The 14,272-nt window shown below is 52.2% G+C and overlaps 1 protein-coding gene across 2 annotated transcripts in view; it reads right to left on the bottom strand.

Moving 5' to 3' along the window:
• The window catches only part of ABHD2 (abhydrolase domain containing 2), a 38,612-nt gene extending 37,360 nt beyond the window's left edge, over positions 1-1,252 (bottom strand). Inside the window, exon 1 of one of the 2 annotated variants that reach the window (XM_027644423.1) lies at positions 1,193-1,252. The gene's annotated coding sequence lies outside the window, so the exon portion shown is untranslated. Of the gene's footprint in view, positions 1-615; positions 821-1,192 lie in introns of those variants that run through there. The other variant, XM_027644424.1, reaches the window with a different exon arrangement.
• Between the last annotated feature and the right edge of the window lie 13,020 nt (positions 1,253-14,272).

Raw genomic sequence — 14,272 nt, 5'->3', positions numbered from 1 at the left:
GCATGTCCACTGATCCAAGAGACAGGAGAACCCATGCAAACTCCTCTTGTGAAATGAGAACTAAGCAAGCACCTAAGAGAGGACACAGACAAACCAAGAAAAGATAACACAACAACCAGAGACGAGTTGTCAATAACAAAACTCCCTGCAGAGGAAATAAATGCTATTGAAGAAAGTCTGAAGATATCACAAATGCAAACAGCTGAACTGAGTGTCTTACAAACACCACATCAGCAGGGACTAGAACATGTCAACCTGAGCAATATTACAAATGCAGCTGAGTGTGATAAATAAGGCCTGTAAGATGAATATACTGTACCAGTTAGCTGACTAACAAGCCACTAACATTTGCCACAGAATGAGGCACCAGTGCTGTGGAAGCCAAGCAGCAATCTGCAAGAGGCAGACAGGAATCTTTAGTGCTTGCCAGGTCAGTGACAATTGTATATCAACAATAAGAGGAAGCTGTTATGAATTCTCTGAGGAGACCTGCATGAAAACGCAGAATGCAATCCCTCCAGCCATAACTGCGTGAATAAAGCTACTGCTGACAAACCTCTCCAAAGAAGTTAGTGTCAGGTGAGGGATTTCATCAGCTGTAACAGATGCACCTACCCGCCGTGAGCTGGAGGAAGTCACAAATTACACGTGAAGGTGCAGAAAGGAGCAATCCCATCACACAGGCTGACAAGCAGGTACACAGTATCTAACAAAAGGGAGTCTGAAGCTGATGCGAGATGCTCCCAGCGGGGCCAGGACCTCGGAGCACCAGAGAAGAAGCCGTTTGGGAGAACAGTGTGACGTGACAGCCGGAGGCACAGCTGCCCTGGTTCTAACCCACACAAGGGCCACCCTCTGCTCTGCACTGAGCTCCCGACAGCATCCCACCCCGGCCTTCCCTCCCTGCGAGCACAGGGATGTGCAGCTCCCGGCCCAGCTTCACAACCCCAGGGAGGGCAGGGGGCGGCTGTCACCGTACCGCCAGTCCCAGAGCTTCCACTCCCGGGGAGAACCGGACGCCGAGGGACACCCACCTCCGCCCCGGGCAATAGACACGCGAGGACAACGCACGGTGCCTGGGCAGGGCGAGACCCGGCCGCGGGGCAGCCCCCTGCGGCCACGCACCGCCGGGAGAACGGGAGGGAGACCCGGCCACCTCCCGAGCCCCGCGGGAAGGTGCTCCCCGCCTCACCTGTAGGCCCTGCCGGGCTCACAGCACCCTCCACTCCTCCCGCCGCCGCTCCCGCCCGTCTGCCGCGGGCCCGCCGCCAGCCGCCCTTTAGCAGCCGCCCTCGCCCTCCCATTGGCCTCCGTAGTATCGCTTCCGCCTAGGACCGCGCGGCGATTGGTCAGAAGGGAGCTGAGGGCGGGAGCGCGCGCGCCAGCGGAGACGCGCGAGCGCCATTGGCTGGAGAAGGCGCGGCGGGGTGGGATGCCGCAGTTCCATTGGCTTGGGGGCCTGTCAGTCAGGCGGAGAGCGGTGATTGGCGGCAGAGGGCGCGGGGGGCGGGGCTCCCAGTGCCGGAGGGGGGCCGGGAGCGCCGGCGCCATGACAGAGCCTGAGAGAGCCACAGCTTCATCCTCAGCCTCGCCGCTCCCTGCCGCCGGAGCCAACGCCCGTGGTGCAGGGGAGGCTGTAAGGGGAGCGGCTCCAGATGAGGGACACGTTCACCTCTCAGCGATTCGGAGCTCCGTGGTCCTGAGGGCCAAAGCCCCCTCTAGGCTACTTATGAGCTGATGCTGGATGCTGGTCTTGTAATAACGTGTTGCAACTAAAAGTCATTTACGAACAATACTTTAGGGCCTAAAAAATGGTCTCAGGGCCTTCACCACGCTGGGTTTGGTTGCCATGGGCCCACAGGCCACCTGTGTGTGGCAAACACCAGGATCACCCTTGGGCTGTGCCAGCAGCAGGGAAGGGCTTTCCCTGGTCCCTCAGAGGCATAGGAATGCCCAGCGTCCTCCTCACAAGTGGGGGGTGTGACAGGGACAGCAAAATCCATTTGAAGGTGGATGGACCCCACCATGTCAGGGAGGCACTTGAGGGAAACAAATTATAAGATAACAAACTGTCCACAGTGTGATGTTTATAAAACTACTTTTCTTGTGTTATCCCAAAAGAGCCATGCATTACGTTGCTGGTAACATCAACTGTTCCGAGCTGTGCTCATGGTTGCTTTATATAACTGGGTGGAAAAATCCTTCCTCTCGTTTCAGACATTTTGGTTCCTCTGTTTACTGGGAGTTGGAGCTTCCTACGTAGAGAAAGCTCTCAAGGAGCAAGTCACATTTTCCAGGGCGCTGTGCATGTGGAGAGATGAGTAACTGCTGTAGCCTGAGTCACAGGGAAGGAGAGAGCTCTGAGGAAGGGGAGAGAGGGAACTGCTGAAATGACGGTGGCAGAACAAACAGCGGCATCCTCTCCTCCTCGATTACTCCAGGTGTGATCCTGCACCACTCAGTCAAACAGCAGTATTCCTTATCGTTTAATTAACCTTGTGGGATTGCCCAGGGTTTATGGTTACTAAATTTGTCAGCAACTCAGCTGGGCTGAGGTTTGGTGTGTCTCAAGGCAGCTGAGTTATGCTTGTGATCGAGCTACCAGATAGGCTCAGCAGATAAACATCCGGTATCAGGCTTAACTAAGTATTTCAGGAATGTGTTTGAGTTTGATTACACAAAATTGCAGTCCAATTGACTCCGGGTGTACCTTAGCTCCTTCACCATCTGATCCAGGCAGGAAAAAACAGATCCAGGCAGGAAAACATGCCACAGACCGGAGCTGAGCCTCTGGGTAAGGCTTTTATTTTAAATCCTTGAGGCTGTTGGAGATTTCTCTGACCTGAGAGAAGCTCAGCTGTTAGAAGACAGCTTTGTTATGGACCCTGCCACAAAGCAGAGCAAACCAAACTCTCAGCTGCCCACTTCTTGCTGAGGAGAAATGAAACATAGGACGGTCTTTTACACCAGGGTTGCTCAGATGCATCAGTGAGGAATGAGAGCCAAGAACTGGAGGGGACTTAACACTGGCGAGGTGGCAGCACAAATTCACAGGTGGCTGCAGCAGCAGTAGCCAAAATCCTGAGTTTTGTTTATTGCAGTAAGAAGGGAAGTGATGGAAAAGGTGCTGTGTCTCCAGGAAGGGGAAGAAGAATCAGTGCGAGTCATTGGCATTTCACTCTGAGTGACCTTGGGGGGTTCCAGCTGTACCTTGTGGTGTGGGAGCAGGGGTGTCTGGGAGGGAACAAGAGCATTTTGGGAATACAAAGGGCTTGTGAAGGGAGCTGCCCTCGCTCAGAGGGTGCAGGGAGTTGCTCCAGCCGGCCCACTCCATAGGGCTGGCGCTGGGAACAGCAGTGTTACCATAGGTGGAGCTCTCCCGCCCCGAGCCAGCAGAGAGGCTGTGCCACTCACAGCAAACAGCTCATGCTCAGGAAATGCCATCTGAGCAGGAGCCTGAACCATCCCAAAAGGAAGGGTGCTGGGAAGGGCCGAGCTTCATTCCCAGTCTTGTAGGGAAGGATTTGGCAGCACCAGCCCAGCAGATGTTTCTGCCTGATGTTAGTGCAGGGAAGTGGGATGGGGGTGTCCATGAACACCCTAATGCTCTAGAGACAGGAGGATCCTTCTCTGAGTAGTGTGGTTACTATCAAAGGGGTCAAATGTGTGTGCAGGGAACTGCAGGCACGGGGAAAAATGCAGCTTTGCCTTGTGCTTTGGGCAGGCAATTACCTCTGTACAGAGGCCAAAAAAAGACTGATGATAATTCCACCTTTTTAAATTCAGCAATTGGAAAGGTACCAGCCAGAGAGAACTCCACGTGCTGCTGAGCCAGCCTGAAGACACCCCCGTGCAACACCGTGGTGACAGTCACCTTTTGTTCTTCACATCCCTCTCTCTTTTTGGCTGTTGCTGCCACAAGGAACTCAAACTCTTTTTCTGCTTCGTTTCCCCTGGCCCAGCTTTTCTCCTGCTCAGCAAACGCGCCGTGTGCTGAAGGACTCCCGCGGACTTTGCACCCCCGAGGGAACCTTTTTGCTGGAGGAAACATCAGGGTGTTCATCTCTGCCAGTGGTGTAGCAGAGAGAAAAAAGGAAAACATCTCTTAGGCAGGGCTTGATTGCCAGCTGAAAATAAGCAAAGTGCCTGTCAGTGACATGTGAGCACAAAAAAAGCTTTGCAGATGGAAATAAAGGCAATGCTTTTTTCCTCTTCTCCCGCTCTGCCTTCCCTGCAGTGCCAGCGAGGCTTTGGCTCGTGGGCTGCAGAGCCGTGCTGTTCCGGAGCCTGTTGGATCTGGAGGCACAGTGCTCTTTGCACTCTTACGTGTTTTCTGAAAATGGTGTCTAAAAGCGTAATGGGCACTTTGCAGAGCTCTAAATAGCCCAGCCTCTGTCCTGAGGAGCTGGCAACGCATGGAGGCAAGTGCCCGGGATGGGAGAACGGCTGCATCATACAAACCAGTCGGGGAGGTGGCACGTGGCCCACCTGCTCAGTATTTTTCCATCACATTCTCATTCAGCTGCTCCTTTCCAACTTCCAGCTCTGTCACGCTCCTCAAAAGCTTCTACTCTGGGTTTATTTAGCATGCTATTTATTTCCTAATTATAGAACTGAAGTGACTGACCTCAGTCAGCCCTGCTGGGTACTGCTGTCCACCTTTTTGTCCCCTGTAGACCACAGGCTATGGTCTCTAATGGCTGAAAGCCATTGCTAGAGACTTTTTGACTCCTTTTTTGTTTTTCTACCAAACCCAAGAGGGCTCCGACTGCTAACACAGGGAGCTTCACTAATCATCTCAGAGCAGATGGGCTATTGCATTCCCAAATTCTTTAGGCCGAAAGAGAAACGCCACTTAGCTGAGCACTTTACCAGGCTGTGCTTTGCTGCTCTGTCCACAAATTCCTAACAGCCAGCTCACAGCTTTTACCCCACATCCAGCCACAGACGCTGGATGGAGGAAGAGGTTTTGAAAATCACTCCCCAGCAACAGCAGTGCTGCTGGTCCTGCTTCTGGGTGCTCCATGGCACTTGAATCCTGCCTGGCTTCACAAGCAGTCTCGGTGCTCTAGGAGAAGAATCCATCTGTATCTCCCTCAGATGAATCTGTGCCACAACACCCCTGAATTTTCCAGGGGGTCTGGTTAGGTGAAATTCCTACCTTCTTCACCAAAAGCTGCCAGGCTGAGCAGACCTGTCCCCGCAGCCACTTCTTATGCCACCTCTTCTTTGCTCTCACCCATTTCTGCCCCTTTATCACACATTTTGATGAATCGAGACACAGCTGCAGGAGCCAAGTGGTGCTTTGGTGTGGCACCTGTTCCTAAAGCCACTGGCACAAGCAGAGGGGTTCTGTGCAGGGGAGGTGGCATCAGAGCAGCAGGTGTCTGGCAGCCTGGAGAGCAGGGAGAGGAGGCATCTCTGATGGAAAGCAGGATGGACTTGAACAAATTGATGTAGTAGAGCCAGAAGGATGTATGAGTTTCTCCTGGAGTGTTTCCAAGATGTCATGCTGAATAAAGGAAGCCATTGGTCTTCTGTTTAATCCCAAGTGGTCTGTCTGACATTTGCCATTATATTGTGTTCCTGAGGTTGGAGTTTGGAAAGACTATGATTATCCTGCCTCAGAAAGCTGGTGAGGGAGACTGCTAAAACCATAGTTATTTATTTTTCAGTGGCTGCTTGTGAAATACTTTCTCTGGAAAATTTTCCATGGAAGTGGTGGTGCCTGAGGAGAATGAAGGGTTGCAATCCTGCAAACTGAAATGCTCAGTGAAGTGAACAATAGGATTATCAACCCCTTGCAAAAATCCAAATTTTAGTATTGCCTGAGGAATGGGGAAGGACCTCTTCCTAGAGAGCAATATTTATGGAAATAAAATGAGCGGAGGTGGAAGCTACTGCCTTGTGCCAAAATAGTGGTAATCTGGATAGGTCTGGGAGGGAGGGAACAGACAACTGTGTTTGGAGGAGGGTGAGTACAAAGGAAATGATTGCAGTTGTGTTTTGGGAGAATGAGTGATGGTGTTAGGGAGCAGAGAGCCAGAGTTCTATTTCCTGGAGGTGTAAAAGGAAAATGGGGATGAGAGGAAACAGGCTTGATGCTGGTGCAGGGAGGTGGATTGTGGGTAAGGCTGGTGGGAATCACGGGAGAATGTTTTGGGGGTGGATGAGTGGGCAGGAGGCAGCAAGGAACAATGGCTGGCATGAAAGGCTAATCTAGAGCATCTCCATGTGCTTGATGCTTTCCTGGAGATGCATTGGCAGTCACAGCCAAATGGGGAAAGCCTGCTGCCACATCCAGAGGTGTGCTGGGGGTGACCACCCTTTTCCACGCACAGGGACCTGGCAGGCTGTGGATCAGCCTCCCAACAAAACACAGCAACTGCAGAGCTACTGCAGTCACTGATTCCACACCACTCAGTGACCTCAGCTGGCTTTGCAGGAGCAACACTTCCCCTTGGAAAACCCTGCCTGTACCACCACCAAGTTAAAGTATTGCATGGGCTAGAGGAAGTAACCAGTGCTGCTGACGCTGTGTAATGATCCCGTCTCCGGGCTGACACCACCTGAGCTCACTGCAGGCTCCACCTGGCAAAGCTGATGTCTCAACCTTTGGGAAATGACGTCTGAGTTATCATGCGTCTGCTCAGAACAGACCAGAGTTATGATCCTGATCCCTGGAGTTCCCATGAAATCTATCCTTAGATATGGTGCTGCAGGAGGATTTTGGCGGAGTTACAACAGGGCTGGCCATGTAGGGAGCGTGGTGGGATGCAGGATGCGTGGCTGAGTGATGATGGTGGAGGTCGTTCCTGCTTCCAGCTCAGGGAAGAGCTACCGCCCTGGCGGAGGCTAGAGGGTGCTGTGCGGCAGGGAATGGGCATCCTCCTCCCTCCCTGCTCAGCACCCCTTCAAAGCCTGGTAAAAATTTGCGGGAAACGCTGCCTCTGAGCTGAGTTGAAGACCAAGGTTCTGGTTATAGTTACTAACAACCTCCAAGGCTTTTTCAGACTCTAATAGTTCATTAGTGCATTATTTAGCACCCAAAAATGTGACATACAGAAAGGGTGGCTTTTCTCTGGTGGGTGAAAAAGGAAAAAGGGGACAGAGACAGGAGTGGGGAAAAAGAGTGAGAAAATGCGGAACAGATCAGAAAATAAGGAAGCTGAGTGGAACAAAAGCAGAGGATAAAGAAAGAAAATAGAAGATGAAACCAAAGCAGAGGATCACATCAGCTACTGTGTCAAATTAAGGGCTTCAGATCTGCTGAATGATGAAAGAGAGATTTGCTTGGGAGAAAAATAAAGGAGCACTTCTTGCTCACGGTGGCTGAGGCTGCAAAGCCCTCGGCTGCTGGGGCAGGATCAGCTCCTGTTTACCCAGCTGAGGTGTGGCTAATCCTGAGCCCCACAAAGAGCAGGGCTGAGGGGAGACAGGACAGACACGGGAGACAGGGCTGTGTTTGTACAGCAGCTGACAGGCAGCTGCAAGACCAGGCAAAAACACGGCACGCTCTTGAACAAGCAGCTCTGTGAGCAGATCGCGGCTCCCTGGAAAGCCTGCCAGCTCACCACAGGCAGGAGGAGCGAACGTGCCTCCTGCGTGGGGCTGCACGTGCTCTGCAAAACACAGCCCTGCCACCGTGGGGCTGCGGTTGTGGGGTCACTGTCCTCACAGCTGGCAGAGCTGCTCTCTCTGCCCGCCTGCAGCAGGTGAGGCAAGTGTGCTTACCTTCCCAGGTCTTGGAGAAGACAGCCTACCAAAACTGGGAAGGTGCAGGCATACAAGGGAGGAGGAAGACTGCAAAGGAGCCCCATTTCACAGCTAAAGGGATTGCACCTCTCTCTGGGCCACAGAGAGGTTCTGGTGTTCTTTCAGGTGCGCAGTGCATGCAGCACCGTGTCCGTGCAGTCGCCTCGCTCACAGAAATGAGCCACATCAGGTCTTGATGTAGGTGACCTCCCTCCTGTTTTCCACTTCGAGGTGGGGTAGCAAGGACTGAAGGGAGCATCCTAAACTGGACATGGGTTACCACACAAGACCCTAATAATTGCCCTGGTCCTACCACACACACCAAAGGAGGTGCTGGGGCTGCATCCATAGGTCCCTGGGGCACATCTCCAGGAGGCACAAACAAACCTGGCCCAGAACATGGACCAAAGGGAATGCCCCAGGAGGATGTGAAGCTCTGTTGAAGAGCTGAGGGGGGCTGTGAAATTCACTTGTTTTCACTCTCTGTGTCTACTCTGGATGTCTGCAGCAAGAGCCACTGTTTTTACTGCTGGGGCTGTCAGGGCAGCAGCCCATTGCCAGGTGGGGGCATGTAGGGACTCAGTACTGGAGCTAGAGCTGCTTAACTCTCAAAGGACACTGGGAGAATGCAGAATAGGTGGGATTTGCATCTAGTATCAACTGGGCTGTGGGGCAGGAAAAGGACATGAGAGGGAACAGTGAAATGTGAAAATGCCTGGAGGGGGGTGGATGACAGAAGGCAGATGGGTTCATGCTCTAATAAAGGCTCTGTCAGAGGCTGGACAAAGTAATTGGTGTGATGGGAGATCCCACTGAGAAGGAGGGGTGATTGCAGAGGACAAATGGGGTATGACTAACACAATGGATGTATTAAAAACACTTTAGTATAAGCTTCTTGGCAGGGAGAGAGAATCACTTGGGACTTTACAAGGGTCTAATACAAAACTAAGATCTAGGTAACCTCCTTCAGAGGAAATTTGTGAAGCACCTAGGGGATGGGTGGATACCCCTGCCCCTCAGGACGCTCTTGTTCCTGCTAAGGAGGTCGTCACCACTCTGCCTGGTGTGTATGGAAACGGTATGGAGACATCTGTGGATGTGCAGAGCTATCAGCTGGCTCCTTGCCTGGGAGCTGTTGTCACTGCTGAGAAGGGAGGTAGCACAGCCCCAGGCAGATCTCTTGGGGACAACACAGCTGCCCTGGCAGTCCCGTGGTGTCCACTGCTCTGGCCTCATGTCCCCTTGGGTGCGTGCTGCCCCTGGGACTGGCTACGTGCGCTTCTCCATGGCGGGTCTGGACGCCCTGTCCAGGCAAGAGCCCGGTTGGACCGTGGCGATGGCTCTGACAGATGGGTTTCGTTGAGGACACATGTCTGGCTTGGAGCTTGTTTTCATTTCCTTTTGAGGAAAGGAGGAGTCATGGGAGAGGAGTAACTGAGTGGCTGAGCTGGCTCTCCTGGACACAGACTGCAGTGCCAAACGAGCTCTTGCTGCGGTTTCTGCTGTGGCTCTGGAGGCTGCAGCCCAGGGGCAGGAAGCGGTGGAGAAGGAGCTGCAACCGGTGTGCCAGGAGTGCAGGATTGATCCAGGGTGGGAGAGAGATTACATCGTAAGGGGAAGACTGATGGGTCATTAGATGGGGGGATGTGTGGCTCTTTGCCAGCACAGAAGCTCCTGTAGCAGCTCCAGGGGAAGGCACAGGGCACCAGGAACTTCCTTCCAGAGCAGAGGTCCTATAGGAGCCAACATCCTGCATCGATGGTGCTCCACACAGGGACACAACTGGCTCCAGGTGGCCTCTGATTGCTGCTTTGGGCTGAGGGAACCAAGGGAGTAAGGAGCTGCCTTTGAGGTTTGATCTCCCCTTATTTCCCCCCAGGATCAGGTGTCTGCGTGACAGAGAGGAGGGTGTGCAGGGATTGGTGCTGTCCTGCTACATTGCCGTAGATGTGTCTACTGAAGTATGTCTTAAAAGGCCCCAAATATTCCTCTCTCCAGGAAGAAATGAATCCCAGAGCTGTGGCAGTTTCCCCCTTGCCTGCCAGGCTCTGGGGGATAAGAGCAAGTGGGAGGCACGGAGAGGGTGGGACGGGCAGAGTTCAAACCTTCTCATTATGCTCCAAGATAGAGATCAAAAGACAACTTTACAAATTAATAAGGCCTCCACCTGGGCAGAGCCTCTCCCCGGCATGGATGGGCGGGAGGGGAGCCGGGAGGGGAGCGTGAGGTAATGAGCAAACTGCCTCTTCTTCACCAGCCGGTAAGACAGGTTCTGGGCTCCTTGCAAACAAACCCTGTGGCCCAGCTCATTAGAGTTCATTCGTGTTGTTACATATTCATATAGCATTAGCACCATCAGGCCCTGTGTTTGATCAGGCTGCAAACTTGCCTTGATCCTTGCAGGTCTTGGAGGACCTTCCATCAAGCCTATGCCAGAAGCACATGTACCAAATTGTTGGCTTGAGTAAGGAGTGGTCTTGAGATCCTGATAACAGGGCAAGGATCAGAAACCTGACACAGAAACCTGGGTTATCAGAGGAACCTGGATGATAAAGTTATCAAGGACACAAGTTAGTGCTTTGTCAAGGCAGTAGCTTGCCAAGAGCTTCCTGAAAAAGAACAAAAGATCCATGGCTTATCTGCCTGTGGCATCTGCTTGGTGCTCAGGCAGGGTCATGCTGCTCCCAGCTGCTAATCCATAAGTGGTTTCGATTGTGCATCATGGTGTACCATGGAGTGCCAACTCCGTTATTGGATGGGTGCTTCCAAGCAACAGGCTAGAGAGCGGCAAGGCAAGTCTGGGATGTGGCCTCTGCTCTGTCTGTCCCGGGCAGTGCTCTGAGACAGGCACCACAGGGAACCACCACACAGGGGTTTAGTCCTGACCAGAGGTCAGTGCTGATCCATCATCAGTGAGGAGACAGGTATTTCCCAGGGTAATTCCTGCTGTAGCATGTACCAATGACCTTTGGAAATGGTGCTGTTACTGATGAGAAAGTGTGTAAAAGAGGCCAGGCCCACGTGCCTAGCTTTTGGGTGGACAAAATAGAGACATGTCCTTCCCTCCAGCCTCTCTAGCCCTTGGTTTCCCATCTGTCAAATGAAGATAAAGGCAACACCTTTTCTCTTGGAGATAAGCATGGATAAATCCTTAAAGACTGCAAAGGATTCAGAGAAGGGGGTTATATAAAGGTGCTTATATTAAGTACCTTACACAGACACACCAGCTCTAAGCTGGGTATAATCTTGTTTATTTAGGTTAGAGCAAAGGACTTGAAGTTAAACTGGCTGGGATCTCATCTGAGCTCCAACAGGATCAGCAGTGGGCAGCAGAGCAAAACTAGGGGACGGTGCTGCCCTTTACCTTCTTCCTTTTAAATCAGAAAGTTTTAGATACCCTGAAGAGCACTCAGTAGCTGTACCCAGCTACCCCTAAAGATATTCAGTATCTAGGTTTTTTCCCTGAAATTTCTGATTCCTAAACATTTGCATCCCTAAATGCACAGCCTCTTTTTAAAGAAACTGTCACCCTTTTGGTGGAAAGGGCAGAGAGTGTGGAAAGCTATTTTTTACTCTAGAAAACTCTATAAACAGAGAAGTCCAGCTGCATACAAGGATTGTCTGGGCCAGTGAATGTCTTCTGCAGCTATTGAAACTATGTGCTGGCAGGCTGGCAGGCAATGACGCTGGCTGGGGCTGCAGGAGGTTAGAGATGCTGGCACAAGCCCATGGTTATCCTGTTACGGGGATTAGGAGCAGACTGGGGCTTAATCTACTGCTATGGTGCTGCGATCGTTTCTCCTTCCTGCTTGGAGTGGCTGACGTGTGGCAGAATGGGAGGCTTGATCCCACGGATCAGGAAACCTTCCCAGGACCTGTGCTGTGACCTGAGCCACAACTCTGGGCTCTAGGACAGAGCCTGTGAGGAATGAGGCTGGCTACCTCTGGCAGGGGTTTTTTTTGGGCACTTGAAGCTGGAGTGAGGAAGGAAAACCGTGTTGCAAGGAGAGTTGTGGGAGCGTTTTGGGTGGGGAATCCCTCTGGGGTGTAACGGCTGACTTTATTATGAGATAAACCTAAGCCAGTGAACTCCTTTATAGAACAGATAGTTCAAACAATAGGAGCTGCTAGGAGAAAAAGATCCGTGCAAGGGTTGAGCAGGACTTTGCTGGGGGTGGGGAGGGCATCTTTGCTACCTGATGATGTGGAGTGAGAGATCCTGTGGTTCAGAGGTGAGCGTCTGAGAGGGAGTGGAGGGAAGGAACACAGATCTGTGCTGATACCTGAGCCATCACTGCACACTCATTGGCCATGGGACGCACCCTGGCCAGTTTTATGGCAGATGGGGGCTTTAAGCTTGAGCAAGGGGGGGGGCTGTGTATTGTTCACCTCCCTTGTTCACAGGAAAACACCTTTGTATAAGCTGGAAATTAAAGAGGATTGCATCAGAGAAACAAGTGGGCCCATCACCTATTTTCTTCTTTATCACCCCAGCTACGGGAACCAGGCTATCTGCTATCAGCACAGCTTGGAAAGGGCTGTAGCACAGCACAGCCTGGCAGATCTCCATGCAGAAGAAACCAAACCCAGTGGTAAATCCTGCTATAACAAGGCCTAAGTAGTCCCTGCAGAAGGGAGTGAAATTATGCCTGACCTTTGACCTACCCAACTCTTTCAAGTAGAGCCATCCCTTGCGAAAACTTGGCAGCTGTATGAGCTCAGGCGTGGTGTTCGCCTGTGGGAGCTGTCTCCATTCCTTCTTGCTTCTCTGTCCTTGAGAGGTTGTTTCTTTCTCTTCTCTTCTCTGCTTCCCATAACCAGAGCTTCCCACTGCCAGCTGGGACTGCACAGACTCTTCCCAACCCTGGTTTCTCATTGGGATGCCCCTCTCCATTGCAGGTCTCCATTCACTGATGCCTGCAGGAAGCACCATCCCTATGGAGAGAGCACTGCTCCGCCTGGCCTCCATGACTTGCTTTTTAATATCCTTTCCCATGCGTGTTCCTCAGGACATCGGCATTTGTGCCTCTGGGGACAGAAGGAAAACATTTTGCTTTCTGTTTTTAGAGAGGCTGATGCTTTTTCTGCGGCTCCCTCTGGGTCTTGCATTCTCTCTGAGACTAATCCAGGCAGTAGCCCCTCAAAAGGCCGAACAAACACCCTTGTCCTAGTTGCTTATGCACAGCCCTGGGAATCTTGCCCTGCACTCTCCTCCTCCTGACCTTGTTTTCGTCGGAACACCACAGCAGTAATTACCCTGAGGTTGAAGGGTTATTCGAAAGCAAGTACTGTGTCTTGTCTTCTCCTTCCGTTCCAGCTGCTGTTTCTCCCTGCACTGGAGTTTAAACTCTACCTGGAGTTTCCTTTGGGTTTTTATTAATTAAAGGAAACACCACCAGCAAGGGTGATGGATGTAGGTGGGAATACGTGTCCAGTTCCATGTGTTCCTCATGTCCTGGCACTCTGACAAATCACCAGTGCACCAGGACCTGCCGGCAGGTCTGTCCCTGGGGTGTCACTCCCAGTTTGGGTGCTCTCATGGGCACTGGTTGACTGCATCTGAGAAAAGCATTAGCTGGGCACTGGAGCGAACTGGGAAGACTGGTCAAAGTGCACGGCCTGGCTGAGCTGCCCGGCCTGTGGCTGCTGCTGTGGCTGCATTGCCAAAAGCAGTAATGTAGCAACACTTGGGCAGAGTCAACACATAAATATGAGCAGCCCAAGTGTCTGAGGTGGGTTAGTTAATGCTGAAATGGAAGGTTTTGCAAGAAGAGATAAAAATCAGCTTCATATTTAGGAGGAGGAAGGTTTTCCATTACAAGGTCAAATGATCCAGCATTCCTGTGCTGTGCAGTGGTCTTTTCCAAAGAATTTGCTGCTGAATATGGATTTAGCCTGAATATGCTTTAGTCTTTCAGGGTTAAATATGTTTCTGCCTTCCAGGGCAGAGCTCCCCACATGGCACCAGTTCCTCTCAAGAGCATGGCTGGGCTTTTCCAGCCCTTGGTGGCTGGGCACAGCTCAAAGAGGAGCTAGTTTGTGGCTGAACCAGTGTAGCTGTGGTGTGGTGCTTTGGGCAGAGAACTGTTATGTCCCTCCCAGTCCCTTTCCCGTGTACGCCCAACCTGGATGAAAGCTATTTTCCTCGATGCCAGCTAGGAGGAACTTGGGAAAACCCCATGCCACTGGCATGCTGGATGACAAGGGTGGCACAGGGCACTAGTGTTCCCTGTCCAGCAGAAGGGAAGCCCTCGCCAGCTTTCATCCCATCCAGGGAAAGGAAAGTGGGGTTTGTGCTGCAAAACGGCTCTTCCGCCTGCCAAGTGTTGTCAGCCCCCAAGTACATCTCATCCCAGCCAGGGGTGGGAGCCATGGGCACTGCCAGGTTCAGGAAATCCCCACCGGCCAGCCGAGAGTCAAGGTCTGGCGTGGGGCGAACTAGCGGACCCCCCCGCACTGGAGCATCATCAATTTGCCCGTGGCGGCTCTTACTTCCAGGCTGCTAATGAGGCACCTT

The sequence above is a fragment of the Corapipo altera genome, unplaced genomic scaffold, assembly GCF_003945725.1.
Source record: "Corapipo altera isolate COAL_440 unplaced genomic scaffold, ASM394572v1 50, whole genome shotgun sequence".
Taxonomy (NCBI): Eukaryota; Metazoa; Chordata; class Aves; order Passeriformes; family Pipridae; genus Corapipo; species Corapipo altera.
Note: the sequence above shows the minus strand (reverse complement) of the source record. Positions and strands in the feature narration are given on the sequence as shown.